Source organism: Zonotrichia albicollis, chromosome 14, assembly GCF_047830755.1.
Source record: "Zonotrichia albicollis isolate bZonAlb1 chromosome 14, bZonAlb1.hap1, whole genome shotgun sequence".
NCBI lineage: Eukaryota > Metazoa > Chordata > Aves > Passeriformes > Passerellidae > Zonotrichia > Zonotrichia albicollis.
The window spans coordinates 19,415,447-19,429,323 of NC_133832.1; the positions used below are offsets into that span (position 1 = coordinate 19,415,447).

Here is a 13,877-nt window from a genome sequence, read left to right on the forward strand (position 1 = left end):
AGCTGCTACTTCATGCTCTTCTTCCTCAGGAAAAAAATTTTATGAGAAGTGGAAATACGTTGATGATTAATGCTTATGCTTGGTCCTGTGAAGCGAAATCCAGAGCATTTAACATAATTTTGAGGTCAGAATTTCTTCTATAGAAAGAAATCTATTATAGAAGATTTATAGGATAGAAATCTATAATAGAATATTATGGATTTCTATTCCATAGGAGTCCATATTAGACTTCTTCTATTATAGATTTCTAGTCTATAAATGGAATTAATTAATTAATAGAATAGAAATCTCTAATAGAAGAAGTCCAAACCAGACTCCTCTAGGAGTCTGCCTGGTGGGAAGTGCGTTCCAAGCCCAGAGCGTCTGGAGCAGTAAAACATTTGAGAGGAGAAGGACGTGTGTTGGCATGGCAACACCGCTTAACTCATATTTGCCAAGGCCACTGTAATTACTTAGCTGAAGCCACAGGTCACAGGAAGAATGTTATCAGAACTAAAATTGTTCCATCTTGTCCTCAACTTCGAGGCCAGAGGTTTCTAGATAAATCAAGAAGTGCAGGTTGACTGGAGGAACTCGCTCTCTCTTGCCTTGGCCTCGGCAAAATCTCATGTAAGTACCCTTCTGATCTTGTGTGTTCTCGATGCAAATTGCAGGTTGTTTTGGTGAAAGCATGTCCTCTTGTTTACAGGATGATATGTCTGGGTATGAAAAGTGGATTGTTTACTTGTTTGAGGTGTCACTTTTGAGTGTGTTTCAGAAATTGCTGCTCAATACCTGAGACCAACCCTGTATGACAGCAGGTATTAGAATATAAATCAGTATATCAAAATCAAAAAAGGTTCAGGAGGGATCAGTACAGAGCACTGTGCTTTCCTGCATTTATACAGAAAGGTGGAAATCTGTTCATTTGGGGGTTGAAAGGATTTGGTGTAAAACTGAAAGGTGAGAAGAGCTGGATTGCTACAAAACTTGTGCTCAGTTGTGGTTTAACTCATCTGAAAATTAAGAGCTGTGGTCTGCCCTCGTCACTATTACAGCAAAAAGTTGTTCTTGTCAGCACAGGAGTTTGATTTTTTTGATCAAAGTTGAAATTACCTGATATCATTAAAGACAGTTCATTGAAGATAAAGGTTGAGAATTTGCTCTCACAGTTGTCATGTCTTTCAGTAGGAGAACTCAGGAGTTGTTAATATTTCTGCCTCTCCAAATCCATTTAACTTGCTTACAAATCTTCATAGATTAAACAGTGGTAATTAATTAAAATTCTAGTTAAAGTAATTCAACTTCTAGTTGTTGTTTAAGCTTATATTTTATTTTTTTCTTTGATTTCCTGAAGTTGTGCACACTGTGTTGCAGAATTTCCCATGTAGAATTTGACATGTGGGCTATAACACCCACTGTTCCTGATAAATGGCTTGTAAAAGAAAGGCATTATGGATTTTAATGGTATTTAAGCTTAATTTCTATTTTCTTCTTGGATTTATAATGTGCTTCTTCTATTGATCCATACCATTAATGCCGAGATATGCTACATTTATTTTCTGAGATTGATTGAGCTCAGTGTGGCTTGTTGGCATTAACTGAGATGGGCACAAGGAGAGGAATCTTTGAGCAGAAGGAGCAGATCTTTTCAATGAAAAATTCCTAGGGAATATTTCTCTCACAGTATAGATTTTAGATACTAGTTTGAGTTACCAATAAAGATAGAGCCCAGAGGGAAAATTTTGCTTTGCTTCCCACAGATTCTCAGCTGGTAGGAACAGGCTCCACTCCTTCCATTTCAATGGGCTTACACCACTTCACAGTGTCAATATGGGGGAAAAAATATCACTTCCATCAGCCTTCCAGATAAATAACCCAGTAATTAATTTGAGTAGCATTCTCAAAATAAAAATGTGGAAATGTTCTTGTTGGAGCAGAAAAACAGAATAGCAAGGTTGTCTGAGTTCACACCTTGCTGAGGCTACTAATTGAAATTGAAAAATCAAAACAATTTACAAGAAAGCAGAAGCAATTAGCAAAAGAATATAACAACGGTGAAGTTTATCACTTGGAAATGATCTTATTTGTTCCTCAGAAATCTTTATGGATGAATTTTCCTTGGAGGTGTTTGTTTTGTAATTGACTCGTAGAGTTATCTATTAGCGTCTACCTATTAGTGTTAGGTGGTAATATTTCATTTTGCTCAATTTGCTTAAAATGAGGTGCCAGTGGTTCTGTGACAGGGCTGGGGTCAAAATCAGAGCAGCTTTGGGCAGTTCCTGAGGGAAATGGGGAGAAAGGAACACCACTGCAGAGTGCTTGAATAAATGAAATGTTATCTTCACCCACCAGCTCGTCACCCATCCTGTTCATTGTGCTGCTGCTGATTGCCTGGAGATTCTGGGTCAGTTCCTGGAAAAATCTGGGCTTTGGGGCTTGTTTGTTTTCTCTGTTGTTCCTAAAATGTTTTGCTGTTTTCAGTATTTATGGCTTGCTGTCTGTCTGACTGTCATCATTATCAAGACTTGTGGCTTATTGCTATTGATATAAAAGATTTTATTTTCACATGGGGATAATTTAAACTGGGAGAGGTTTGGAAAAGGCTGGATGAGTGTTCCATAATGAAAGACTGCAGTTATCCCATCACAGTGTGGGTGTCTCAGCACAGAGGGTCTGGCTGACCTTTGACTGGGCTATTTCCATGGATTGTTCCCTGCTAGGAGTGCCTTTAATGAAAGATCTAATCACTAATTACTTACTGGAACTCTCCTGTTTTGCTCTTCTTCTTGAGGCTGCAAATCTTATTTCAGAAGTCCAAGGTGTAACTTCCATTTTACATTATAATATTAAAAAAATTACTCCCACTATAAATATTTAGCATTTAAAGTTTCATTGACTGAAGAGGACTCAAAGCACTTGGAAATCCCTTCTTACTCAGTTGTGATGCTGCCAATTAATAAAATTAAGTCTCCCTGACCCAGGACTTCCACTGAGTTTGTAGCTGAGATTCCCAACACAGGAGGATGAAAATGCAGGGTTTAGGCTGCACCTTGGGGTTTCAAAGATCCAAGTCTTGGTAGCAAAGAATCAAACATGGAGTTCATAGGGTGCAGAGCTTAAATTCCACTGCTGCTATTTTGTTGGTTGGTTGGTTGGTTTATTTTGGTCTAAATGCATCTTGTATTTGCTTTGTGTCAGTGAGAGGGAGAGAGTGGCCTCTCCTGGGAGGTGGGATGTAAAGGTTTGGACCGTTTTCAGTAAGGCAGAGCTCAAAATTAGGCCTGTGAGTGTTTAAAACTGTCTCTAACCCTCAGAACTGCACTGCTTGTGCCAGCATTTCCCTGGATCTGTGTCCTGGTAACTCATCTCTCCAAAGCTCCTCTCTGGCACAACTGTGCATTTCTACCTCGTGCCAGGGGCAGGATGTGAGGCTCCATCTCCTGGGGCTGATCCAGCCAGTGCTGGGGTTTTTAATCCTGCTCTGAGTGGATCTTTGTGCCCTCTAAAGGGCTGTGCACATCCCAGCCCTGCCCAGGACTCCAATTCCCACGCACTGCACTGAAAGTTGGTGATGTAGCAGTGAATAATTGCAGGTTTTGTGCCCTTTATTTGCCATTTGGTTGTCCTCTGCCTTCATTGTCAAAAAAATTTGATCTTTTCCAACTCGGCATTAAATAGCACGATGTGTTTGGTATCAGGATAATTCTGCCACTGTAAATTTATTATCTACATTGTGATGAACTCAGCTGAACTTTATTCACCATCCTGATTGTGATCTTTTAAAAGAAACCACTTGAAGCTGCAATAGGTACAAAGGAGAGCTATTAATATGATTAGAAAATAACTAAGTGTGCAATTTTCTTCTAAGAAATTTTCTTGTTCCCGTCCCAGTTCCCTGCACATACCAGAGAAGCTTCAAGTGTTTTAAATGTGTATTTCCTTTCTGCCGTGTAGATGAAATTACTGTAACAGATTTGCATTTTTTTTTCTCCTACAATGCCTTTTATACCTGCTTTAACTTATCTTAGAGTAGCACTGATAAACAGCAGAGCAGGATGGGATAGGAGTGACATCTCCTACAATAACTGCACTCCCACACGAGTCATTTTAGGGGGTGCAAAACTTGTTCCCCTTATTACTTCATCTAAATCAATGCTGTAATCTGTTTGGTTTGAGAGATGAAGGGCATAATCCTGCTTATTGTACTGTGTGGGCAATTTAGCCAGTGATTTAATAGAGACCACACAAAATCAAATTTAATGCAAAGATAGAATTCAAACTTGACACGGTTATTGAATATAAACCCCCATGTCAAGTGGAATGAGATTCCCCTGGCAGAGACAGAGCCAGGAGCCAGTTCTTCTGTGGGCAGTGAGAGTTTGGAGTTTGGATTTCAGTGAGAGACAAAAGCATTTGTCAGCTCTTAACATGGCCTGCCCTTTGGAAGAATCTGGAGAATCTTTGGATAGGTCTCTTTGTGGAGAAAATAGACAAGGTGTAGTCAGATCTTTTGGGGCAAAGTAAATGAATTTCCCCCCTTTCCTGCTTAGCTGTCCACATTTCATGCCCCTTACTCTGTCATGATGATATAATTTGAATTTTCCTTAATTTGTCCTCAAAATAAATTTATTTTTCTTTGTTTTTATTTCTACCTCAAAAGCCTTTGTAATTTTTTTTTGCATAAATTTGTAAATTAACATTTACTAACCAAAAAAGTCCCCAAGGATGTTTTGTTTCCTTGGCTGAGCAGGATCAGATGGGCCAAGGGAAGGGAGCAACGAGGGCTGTGCCCAGCTGAAGTGACAAATGCAAATCCTTCTGTTACCTTGGATTAAAAAGGGCTCCCCTGAAGGGTAACTGAGCAGTGGCTGCATTACAGTGTCAGGTGCAAAACCTTTAATGGAGAGAAATTGCCTCAACTAATCCATTTGTCAGTAGGGAGGGGAAGTGGAAAACTATATATAACTTAGAAGCTGAAAGGTTTTGCCCTTCTCCAAAAGAATAAAATAATATAGCACTGAATAATGGGTTTGATTCCAGTTTTAAATTAGAAATCCAATTTGTTCTCATGAGCTCCCTACTCCATTTCTTACTACTCTCTCAATTCTGCTGGGTGACATTGGGAGATAAAGCAGAATTTACAAGATTGAAATAGGTAAATTTTTCTTAAAGGTAGACTGAGACATGTCCAGAATGATGCATTGTAAATTGTATTGCATTTATTAATAAATGCCAAGTATCCCCAGATAAGATAATTAAGTTTTATGCTTAGAGATGTGTTAAATGTAGATGCCAAATCAATTCTTTTCATAATTAGTGTTAGCTGCTGTAGGAGCTGAAAAATGGGGATTTTGAACCCATCTGAATGCAGTATTGTGTTATGGCCATATGAACACATGCAGAGGAACCAGAACTGGCAGGAGGGGAAAGTGCTGTTAGAATAAGTGATTTATATCATTTGGAAGCACTCTCAGAAAATGGTCTTCTATAGAAATGCTGTTTAATAATTTATCTCTGTTTAAGTTGGGATTTGTCTGCTGTGTTGCGAGCTCATCGTGCCCCAGGCTGGGAGGGATGAGATGACTCGGGGCACAATTGAGGTTATGAAAAACTCTGCCAAATGGCACTTCCACAGCTTAACTTTAATGGAGCAGAGATCTTCTCAATAGTGTGATAAGTCAAATTTATTACCTGCTCCTGAAATGATTACTTTAAAGGAAAACAGCACAGAAAGTCCAGGTTCCACCTTTCCATTCTGAGAATCCCATTTGCACTCAGAGAAGTGAGAACTTGGATGGTGGCTGGAAAGCCAAGTGCAAACATCAGAGACTGGCAGCAAAACATGTTTGGTGCAGGAACCTTTATGTTCCTGTTTCATTTATTGCTTCTATAAAAATGGAAGTGTTTATAGGGAATATCCCAGGGGAATTGAATTTTTTGAGTTATCAGTATTCTCTTGCTCACAGGATTTCAGAGTCCTTCATTACCTGCTGTCCATAAATCACATTCTTGCATTTGGTAACACAAATTAATGGATTCCCTTCTCTCCTCTGCCTCATACAACCTTCACCTTCTTCTCCTTGACTAAAATTCCCACTTGGAAAAACCACCATTTCAAATTATGAATCCTGTGGGGTACAATTGAGCCTACACTATTTCTTACCAAAGACTTCACCATTTATTGTGGCTGCAGTGTTGTATATTATTGTGTAGAGGACACTGCTACAGGGACAGCAGTGAAAATGTGGGGACAATGACAGGACCACAGTGGGTCCCTGTGAGCATTTTCCAGGTCTCCAGCCTTCAGTTCTTGAGGCATTTCCTGAGCCAGAGCTGAGCTTTGTAAATTTCTGGGTGAAAAAAAATGTTATATGCTATAAAATATAAATATAAAATATAAAAATGTTATGAAAATGTTATGAAACAGATAATTGCAATTAAATGTCTGGGTGAAAAAAATATTCTTAAAATTAAATATCTACTTCCCTCCATGGAAACTATTTTCATATCAATGCACAGGAATTGTCACTGAAGGATTTTGACCAGCATTCAATGGCAGAGCCCACATTTCATCTTCCAGAGGACGCAGTCTGTACATGAAATTGCAGAATGTTATAGTTAACAGGATATTAATTTAAGGACAGAGGTGAATAGAGGGGCTGTGATGAGAACCTCTCCATGTTTTTATTTAAATTGTGTTTTGTTTAATAGCACTGTCTGTACTCCAGGGCCTGGAAGGGAAGGATGCCGTGCCCAGGGTAAACAGTGGCAGTGTGTGGATAAGAGGGAATTCCTGATTCCGGATGTGTCAGCAAGGCCAGGGACAGACAAGTGCAGATGTGTCTGGAAAGAAATAACTCAGGGCCCCAGCAAAAGGTATTGACTTTCTTTCTCTTGATGCAAGGACACCTACACTGAATTTCCTCATCTCCTCCAAAGTGAGGAGTAAGCAAACCCTTCCAGCACTCAGGAGCTGTTCGAGGTGATGGATTCACCTTTCAGCCAGTGTGGGAGTGAAGGGTTTGTGCAGAGAACAGCCCTGGCTGTGCCCTGAGCACTGAGGCTGAGCCCCACTGCCCTTCCAGGGCACCCCAGCTCCTGCCAGCTGGGTGTGTGAAAACATCCTGAAACCAGGGAGCGCTGCAGACAGTCCCCTCTCATCCCCCAGTGCTGTGGATGATCGCTGAGAACAGAATTCCAAACCCTCCCTCCCTCCCTCAGAATTCCATTCCCCTCCTTTCCAAGGGTTTGCTGTGCTCCCCTGCCTGCTGGGGCCAGCCTGGAGTGGCACGGAGGGCACACGTGAGGAGAGACTCTTCACTGATGGGACCGCCCCTTTTTTCCAAGGCGGGACCGCCCCTTTTTTCCCAAGCGGCCCCGCCCCTTTTTTCCCAAGCGGCCCCGCCCCTTTTTTTTTCAAGGCGGCCCCGCCCCTTTTTTTTCAAGGCGGCCCCGCCCCTTTTTTTTTCAAGGCGGCCCCGCCCCTTTTTTTTCAAGGCGGCCCCGCCCCTTTTTTCCAAGCGGCCCCGCCCCTTTTTTCCAAGCGGCCCCGCCCCTTTTTTTCAAGCGGCCCCGCCCCTCTTTTTTCCCAAGCGGCCCCGCCCCTTTTTTCCCAAGCGGCCCCGCCCCTTTATTCCAAGCTGGATTACCCTTTTTCCAAGACAGAATTGGATGAAGCCCCAGTATGCCCACTCAGGATGCTGCACCCTGTGTCACCTTCCCCTCCAGGGACATTTGGCAATCTCCAGAAGTATTTGCATTCATGAAATCCCAGAATCCCAGAATATTTTGGCTGGAAGGGACCTCAAACCTCTCCCGTTTCCAGCCCCTACCAGGGCAGTGCATCCTGGTGGGTTTGGAGATTTCCAGCCCCTACCAGGGCAGTGCATCCTGGTGGGTTTGGAGGATTCCCCATCAGTGCCTTTGCTCCTGCAGATGAATTGTCCTCCTCACCCACCTCCATCACACTGGGTGAATTCTCCTCCCCACATCCCCAACGCACATCCCTGCTAAATCTGCTGTGCTCAGATGTGTCCCTCATGTAAATTATCAGCCTTTAAGTGCTGGCAACGTTAGCATATTGTTGCTGTAGGCTAAGTGTAATTCTTTTAATCTTGATGGTAATTTCCTGGTTAAATATTTTAAATAAATATATTTAAATAAATAACTTTGTACAAGGAATATTAATCATATCACTTTAGCGGTATATTTGGATATTTGGTTATTTCTGACTTTCTGGTTTTTAGCTTTAATATTTGGAATCTAATTTGGCAAAGAGGATTGTGCCTTGTTAGCAACCATGTATTTTGATCAGCATGTGGGATTTCTATTGGTATCAGTGCACAGAGTGGAAAACAAGGGAGGGTTTGGAATTCTGTTCTCCATAATCATCTATAGCACTGGGGGGTGAGAGGGGACTTTCAGCTGTGCTCCCTGCTTTCAGGATGGTTTAACACACAAAACTGGGGCAGAAAGGCAGATTTTATGCCAGTGCCTTTCACCTGTTAAAGGTGAACAGTTAATTGTGGCTGAGATATTATTTATGTCCTTGTGAATTGCAATTGTAGCACAAATGCTTTTATTATATCCAGGACATTCCTGAAACAAAGGAGTTTCATCTCAATTTATGCCAGTGTTCACAGAAACGTGTTTTGATGATTCTTGGCACTCTTTCATTGATTTCAGTTCAGGGCAAACAAAAACCAAACAGGTTTTCAGCAAAGAGCCAGCTTGAGTGGATGATTGTTTTCCTACAGACAATGACAATAATCATTTTAAAGTTTAAATAGTCAGGAGACAAGCAAGGGATGGAATCTGAGCTTAATTGTATTTTTGGCCTTGGCATAGAGGATTTCATAAAGGGTGGAGTGAGGGGATTTCATTTTACTTTGTGCTGTTGGTGCTAGTGCAGATCTGCTGTGATATCTTCTCCTGTTCCCTCCATGAGCTCCTCATGGTTTTAAGGCTGACCTGCAAAATCTGAAGTTTTTCCTGCTTGGAGAGGTTTCCTGTGCCGAAATACTTTAAACTCATTTTAGACTTCTAAGGAAAAAATACTAAAAGCCTCAGAATTTCCGTGGAGAATTTCGGGACTTTTGCTCCTCTGTGCCCCACCTTTGGGAGCCCTGGCTCTGTCCGAGTCCCAGCACAGCCCCAGGGCCATGTGGAACACGATAAAATCCGGGTTTGTTTTTATTCCAAAACATTTGTGCTGTTTTTTCTCATTTTAGTGCTCTCCTCATGAACCCTGGTGGAGCTCAGGTTGCTGCAAATGAGTTAAACTGGGACACCATGGAGATAATTTCTTTTTATGGTACCAATGCCCAGATATGGAACGAGTCAATAGTTTAAGCTTTATTTTTTCACATAGCAAAATGCTAAATTTCCCTAAATGTCACCAAAAAACCCCCAAAAAACCTCCTACTGGAGGAATTGAACACATCCATTGCATATTTTTATAGATTCTATAGCACTTTGCTATTTCCTCTGACTTAATTTTATGTCTTTTTCATCTTTCTGTCCTGTTTCTCTGGCTTCTCTTTTTGCCCTGTCTCTGCAATAATGCAATTTGAATTTCTAGTGCCATTCCAATGAATGTTTCAGAAAAACCCTACCCTTTGTAAGGTCATGATGGAAAGTCCTTTCAAAGTTAATTTTAGAACACCAATTTGTTCCAATCAGTTCTGTATAGATGACAATTTCCTTGGCTCTGTGCATGCTTTACAAGTATTCATATACAATTATCAGCGCTTACAGTTTTCAAATGATATTTGTTCTCTTTTCCATTTGTTCCTGGTGGAAAGCCTGAATTTTCCTTTTTTGGGGGGAAGTTTTTATTTGTGACCAATTCCACAAGGCAGCTGAAAGCTCCCACATGCCAGAAGAGCGGAATAAAACACCTAGAGAAGGGTGGAGCTATTTTAATTCCACAGCAACACCTGGGTGTTATTTATCTCATTATTGGATATTTTTTTTGGCATTTCAAAGGGTCTGTGCCTTGCTCTCAGCACTTCTATCCTGGCTGGCACCTGCTCTGCCAGAGCTGAGAGAGAAACTGCTGCTGGATATGGAATAGGGAATTGCTGTGGAAAGAGAATTGTTATTAGATAGGGAATTGCTATGGAAAGAGAATTGTTATTAGATAGGGAAGCGTTATTAAACATGATTTTTATTAAATAGGAATTGTTATGGAACAATTATTATTAAATAGGAAAAAAAATTGTTATTAAATAGGGAATTGCTATGGAAAGAGAATTGTTATTAGATAGGGAATCGTTATTAAACATGATTTTTATTAAATAGGAATTGTTATGAAACAATTATTATTAAATAGGAAAACAAATTGTTATTAAATAGGGAATTGCTATGGAAAGAGAATTGTTATTAAATAGGGAATCACTATGGAAAGAGAATTGTTATTAGATAGGGAATCGTTATTAAACATGATTTTTATTAAATAGGAATTGTTATGAAACAATTATTATTAAATAGGTAATTGTTAGGAAAAAAATTGTTATTAAATAGGGAATTGCTATGGAAAGAGAATTGTTGTTAAATAGGGACTTGTTATTAAACAGAATTGTTATTAAATAGGGAATTGTTATTAAACATGATTTTTATTGAATAGGAATTGTTATGAAACAGATGATTGTTATTAAATAGGTAATTGTTAGGAAAAATAATTGTTATTAAATAGGGAATTGTTATGAAACACAATTGTTATCAAATAGGGAATTGTCATGAAACAGATAATTGTAATTAAATCCATAATGGCAGAGATGCAGGCTTGTGCTGTGTGTGACAGGATTCTGGGCACTCAGCATTAATTAGCTGCTGTCATTAAGCTGCTGTCATTAGGCTGCTGCCTCGTGCCACAGCCTGGCAGCAGAAATGCAGCAGCTCAGGATATGGTGACATCAGAAATACAGCGTTATTCAGTTTTAGAAATGGGTTTTGGTAAAGCACATTTAAACCCACCCAAAGCACATCTGCAGGAGTGATTTAAAGTCTGTATGAGTCTTTTTCCATTAATTTTTCATGAGACAGGCAAAGTGGATAAATTATCTTCAAATTGGGATTTAGTTGTCTAAGTAACTTGTTACTTACTCAAACTTTTAATTAACTAAACTGTTCTCTTTATAATTCATATTGAGCAATTTCCTGCAGCAGTATTTCACAGGTGAAAATCCATGGGTTGCTGATTTACTGAATGAGAAATAAAATATGAAGAGAATGACTTGTAAAAAGTTTTTAATCTATCGTTTTTTCATTTCACTTAAGGACGCCCTTTTTTTTGTCTGTGCAATTCCATTTTTTCCTAAAAGCATTGTTTTATAAAAAAATTGGCATACATACTATCACTTTCTTAAGCTGTAAAGTTATTTAAAGGAATTTCAGGATATTCCTCATGGAACAAAAAACTACTCAAGCACCAGTTTTAAGGGTTTTATTAAGATACCAAAAAAAAAGAAATATTTTAGTAAAAGAAATGCTACTTTTTTTTTGAAATGCTACTTTTTTTTGAAATGCTACTTTTTTTTGAAATGCTACTTTTTTTTAATGCTACTTTTTTTAATGCTACTTTTTTTTAATGTTACTTTTTTTTAAAATGCTACTCTTTTTTTTTAAATGCTACATTTTTTTTAAATGCTACTTTTTAAATTAAAAAATCCAGAAGGAAACCCTGAAAAGAGCAAAAGTTTGAAGAAGTTTTGTCATTTTCCTGAAAGAAATACTGGTTCTTTGAAGGGGAATATCAAAGCATCTCTCCTTGTGATAACCTCTATTTTCCTCTTATTTGTTTCATCATTAGAGATTTTCTAATGCATTTTCTAATGCATTTCTACTGCATTACATTGCATTCTGAACATGATTTACATTTCCAGAAGAACCTGAACATTTTTCCTGAAGTGGCTTTTGGGATCCACCTGAATTTCCCTCGTTCTTGTGACAATCTCAGAAGAAATGAACGGAATTTTCCCTCATATTGTTATAAATTTTATATCCATTTTGTTTCACAGAGCGTTATTAAAAATGGTCAGCCTTATATCACTCCAGTAAGAGAGAATTATTTGTTTTTTGCCACCCAATTTTGCCAATTTAACCCTTCCTCAGCTCCCTTCAGGCAGAGCTGCTTGGGTTCTTTGGGGTTTCCTTTTGCAAGGTCTGACATTTCTCTCTGTAATTTAGTTTTGCCTGCCTCCAGTTCCTTATCACTTTGTAAATGTCAGATTTGCAAAATGCACACAGAGCTTTATAGAAATGTGAACAGTTTAAGTTTGTGTCATCTCATAATTCTGCCATTCTTACACACTTCACTCTTTGGGTTTTCCTCCTGTCTGAATTTCAACCTGGAGTTCCCATTTCTCCTTGCATCCTTCTGTTTGCTGACTCTGAATTTCATATATTGGCATTTTCCCAGACATTTCTCATTGTCACATTTAACACAAAGCCAGAGGAGAGTTTGGGTGGGAAGGAATCTCCAGAGGTCTCAGGAACAGCCTAAACTGCAGAGTCCACCAGGAGAAACACAAAATCTTTGTTTCTTGTGGAAATGAGGATTTTTAACAACAGGGAAATTTCAATTAATCACATTAATCTCATAATAGTGCTACCTGGAGACTTCAAATTAGGGATTAATTGAAATCAGTTTTGATATATTACTTAATTTAGAGTTGGAAAATCAGGCAAATTGGGCATTATTATGATAAAGAAATAGTAAATAAGACATTGTTCTGTGACAATTAAAAGGCTTTAGCTGCTAATAATGAACCATAATGCAAATGGAGTAGACTTGTAAAAATTATTCTCCAAATTCCCTCTATACCAACCGAAGAACAGATAATGGCAACATCAAATATATTTTCCTTATATTTTTCTTAATGCATTTGCTACTGTAATGTCTGAACATTTACACATTTAAACATAATAAATAGCTTTAATTTCATAGAAGGATGGAGCTTCCACTTCAAGGTGGCATTTTTTAAGCAAATAAATGTAATAGATTTTTGTGCTTGCTTTCTTATCTAAGTGCCTCTTTATCTATTAAATACTTGACTTGCCATTTGCTGCTAAGTTATTGATAATTGTATAGACATTTTTATAATGACACAGAACAAAACACGATTGTGCAGAGTCTGCAAGGGGCTGCTGCAATGTAAAACATATAATGGGCTAATGGATTCAAATTAATCACTGAATTAGTGAGGGGAAAATAAAGAGACTGGCAAGAAGATGCCATGAATCTGTGTTCCCTTCAGTGCAGGAAGGGCTGGGGAGGAAGCAGCATCAATCCTCAGGTGTTCCTATCAAATCCTTCGTGTTTGTTTCTTTTTTGCGGAGTTTTTTATTTCTGCAGGAGTTTTGTGCCACTATAGGACGTGAAATAATCCAACATACACTGCTGTCTTCAAGGTGAAAAAGGGAAATATAATTTCTGACGTCAACATTTATAGTTTTCCCAAAGTGACAGCGGATTGGAGGGTGACAGTGCCACCTCTCCAATGACACTGGACAAACCAACAGCTTGGTTGGGTGAGATGATGTGAAATTCCCCCCTCAGTCTGATGCCCAAGCCATGAGAACCCAGTCTTCCATCAGCTTATCAAATAGGAATTAAATTAATCTTTAATAAGGTCTGATGGTGGTGATGGCTCAGAACATCTGGAAGTTAATTGGATCTATGACTTCTGTGTATTTATAAATAACTTCTAATGTGATTTCCCATACAACATCTGGATTTGGAGTGCAATTTCAGGACTGTGTGCTGGATCTCATACATAAAACATCCACGATGGGTATCAGTGAGCATAGGAAATTAAAACTCTGATAACTTCTTTTATGCTGATTTAAGCTTCCACTTTTTATTGATGAGACAGTTTGTTTTTTAATAATTT

The 13,877-nt window shown here is 38.9% G+C and overlaps 1 long non-coding RNA gene across 1 annotated transcript in view; it reads left to right on the forward strand.

The window, feature by feature from the left end:
• Positions 1–326: 326 nt before the first annotated feature.
• The window catches only part of LOC141730846 (uncharacterized), a 38,447-nt gene continuing 24,896 nt past the window's right edge, over positions 327–13,877 (forward strand). Inside the window, exon 1 of the long non-coding RNA XR_012582618.1 lies at positions 327–609. This is a non-coding gene — a long non-coding RNA (uncharacterized LOC141730846). The remainder of the gene's footprint in view (positions 610–13,877) is intronic.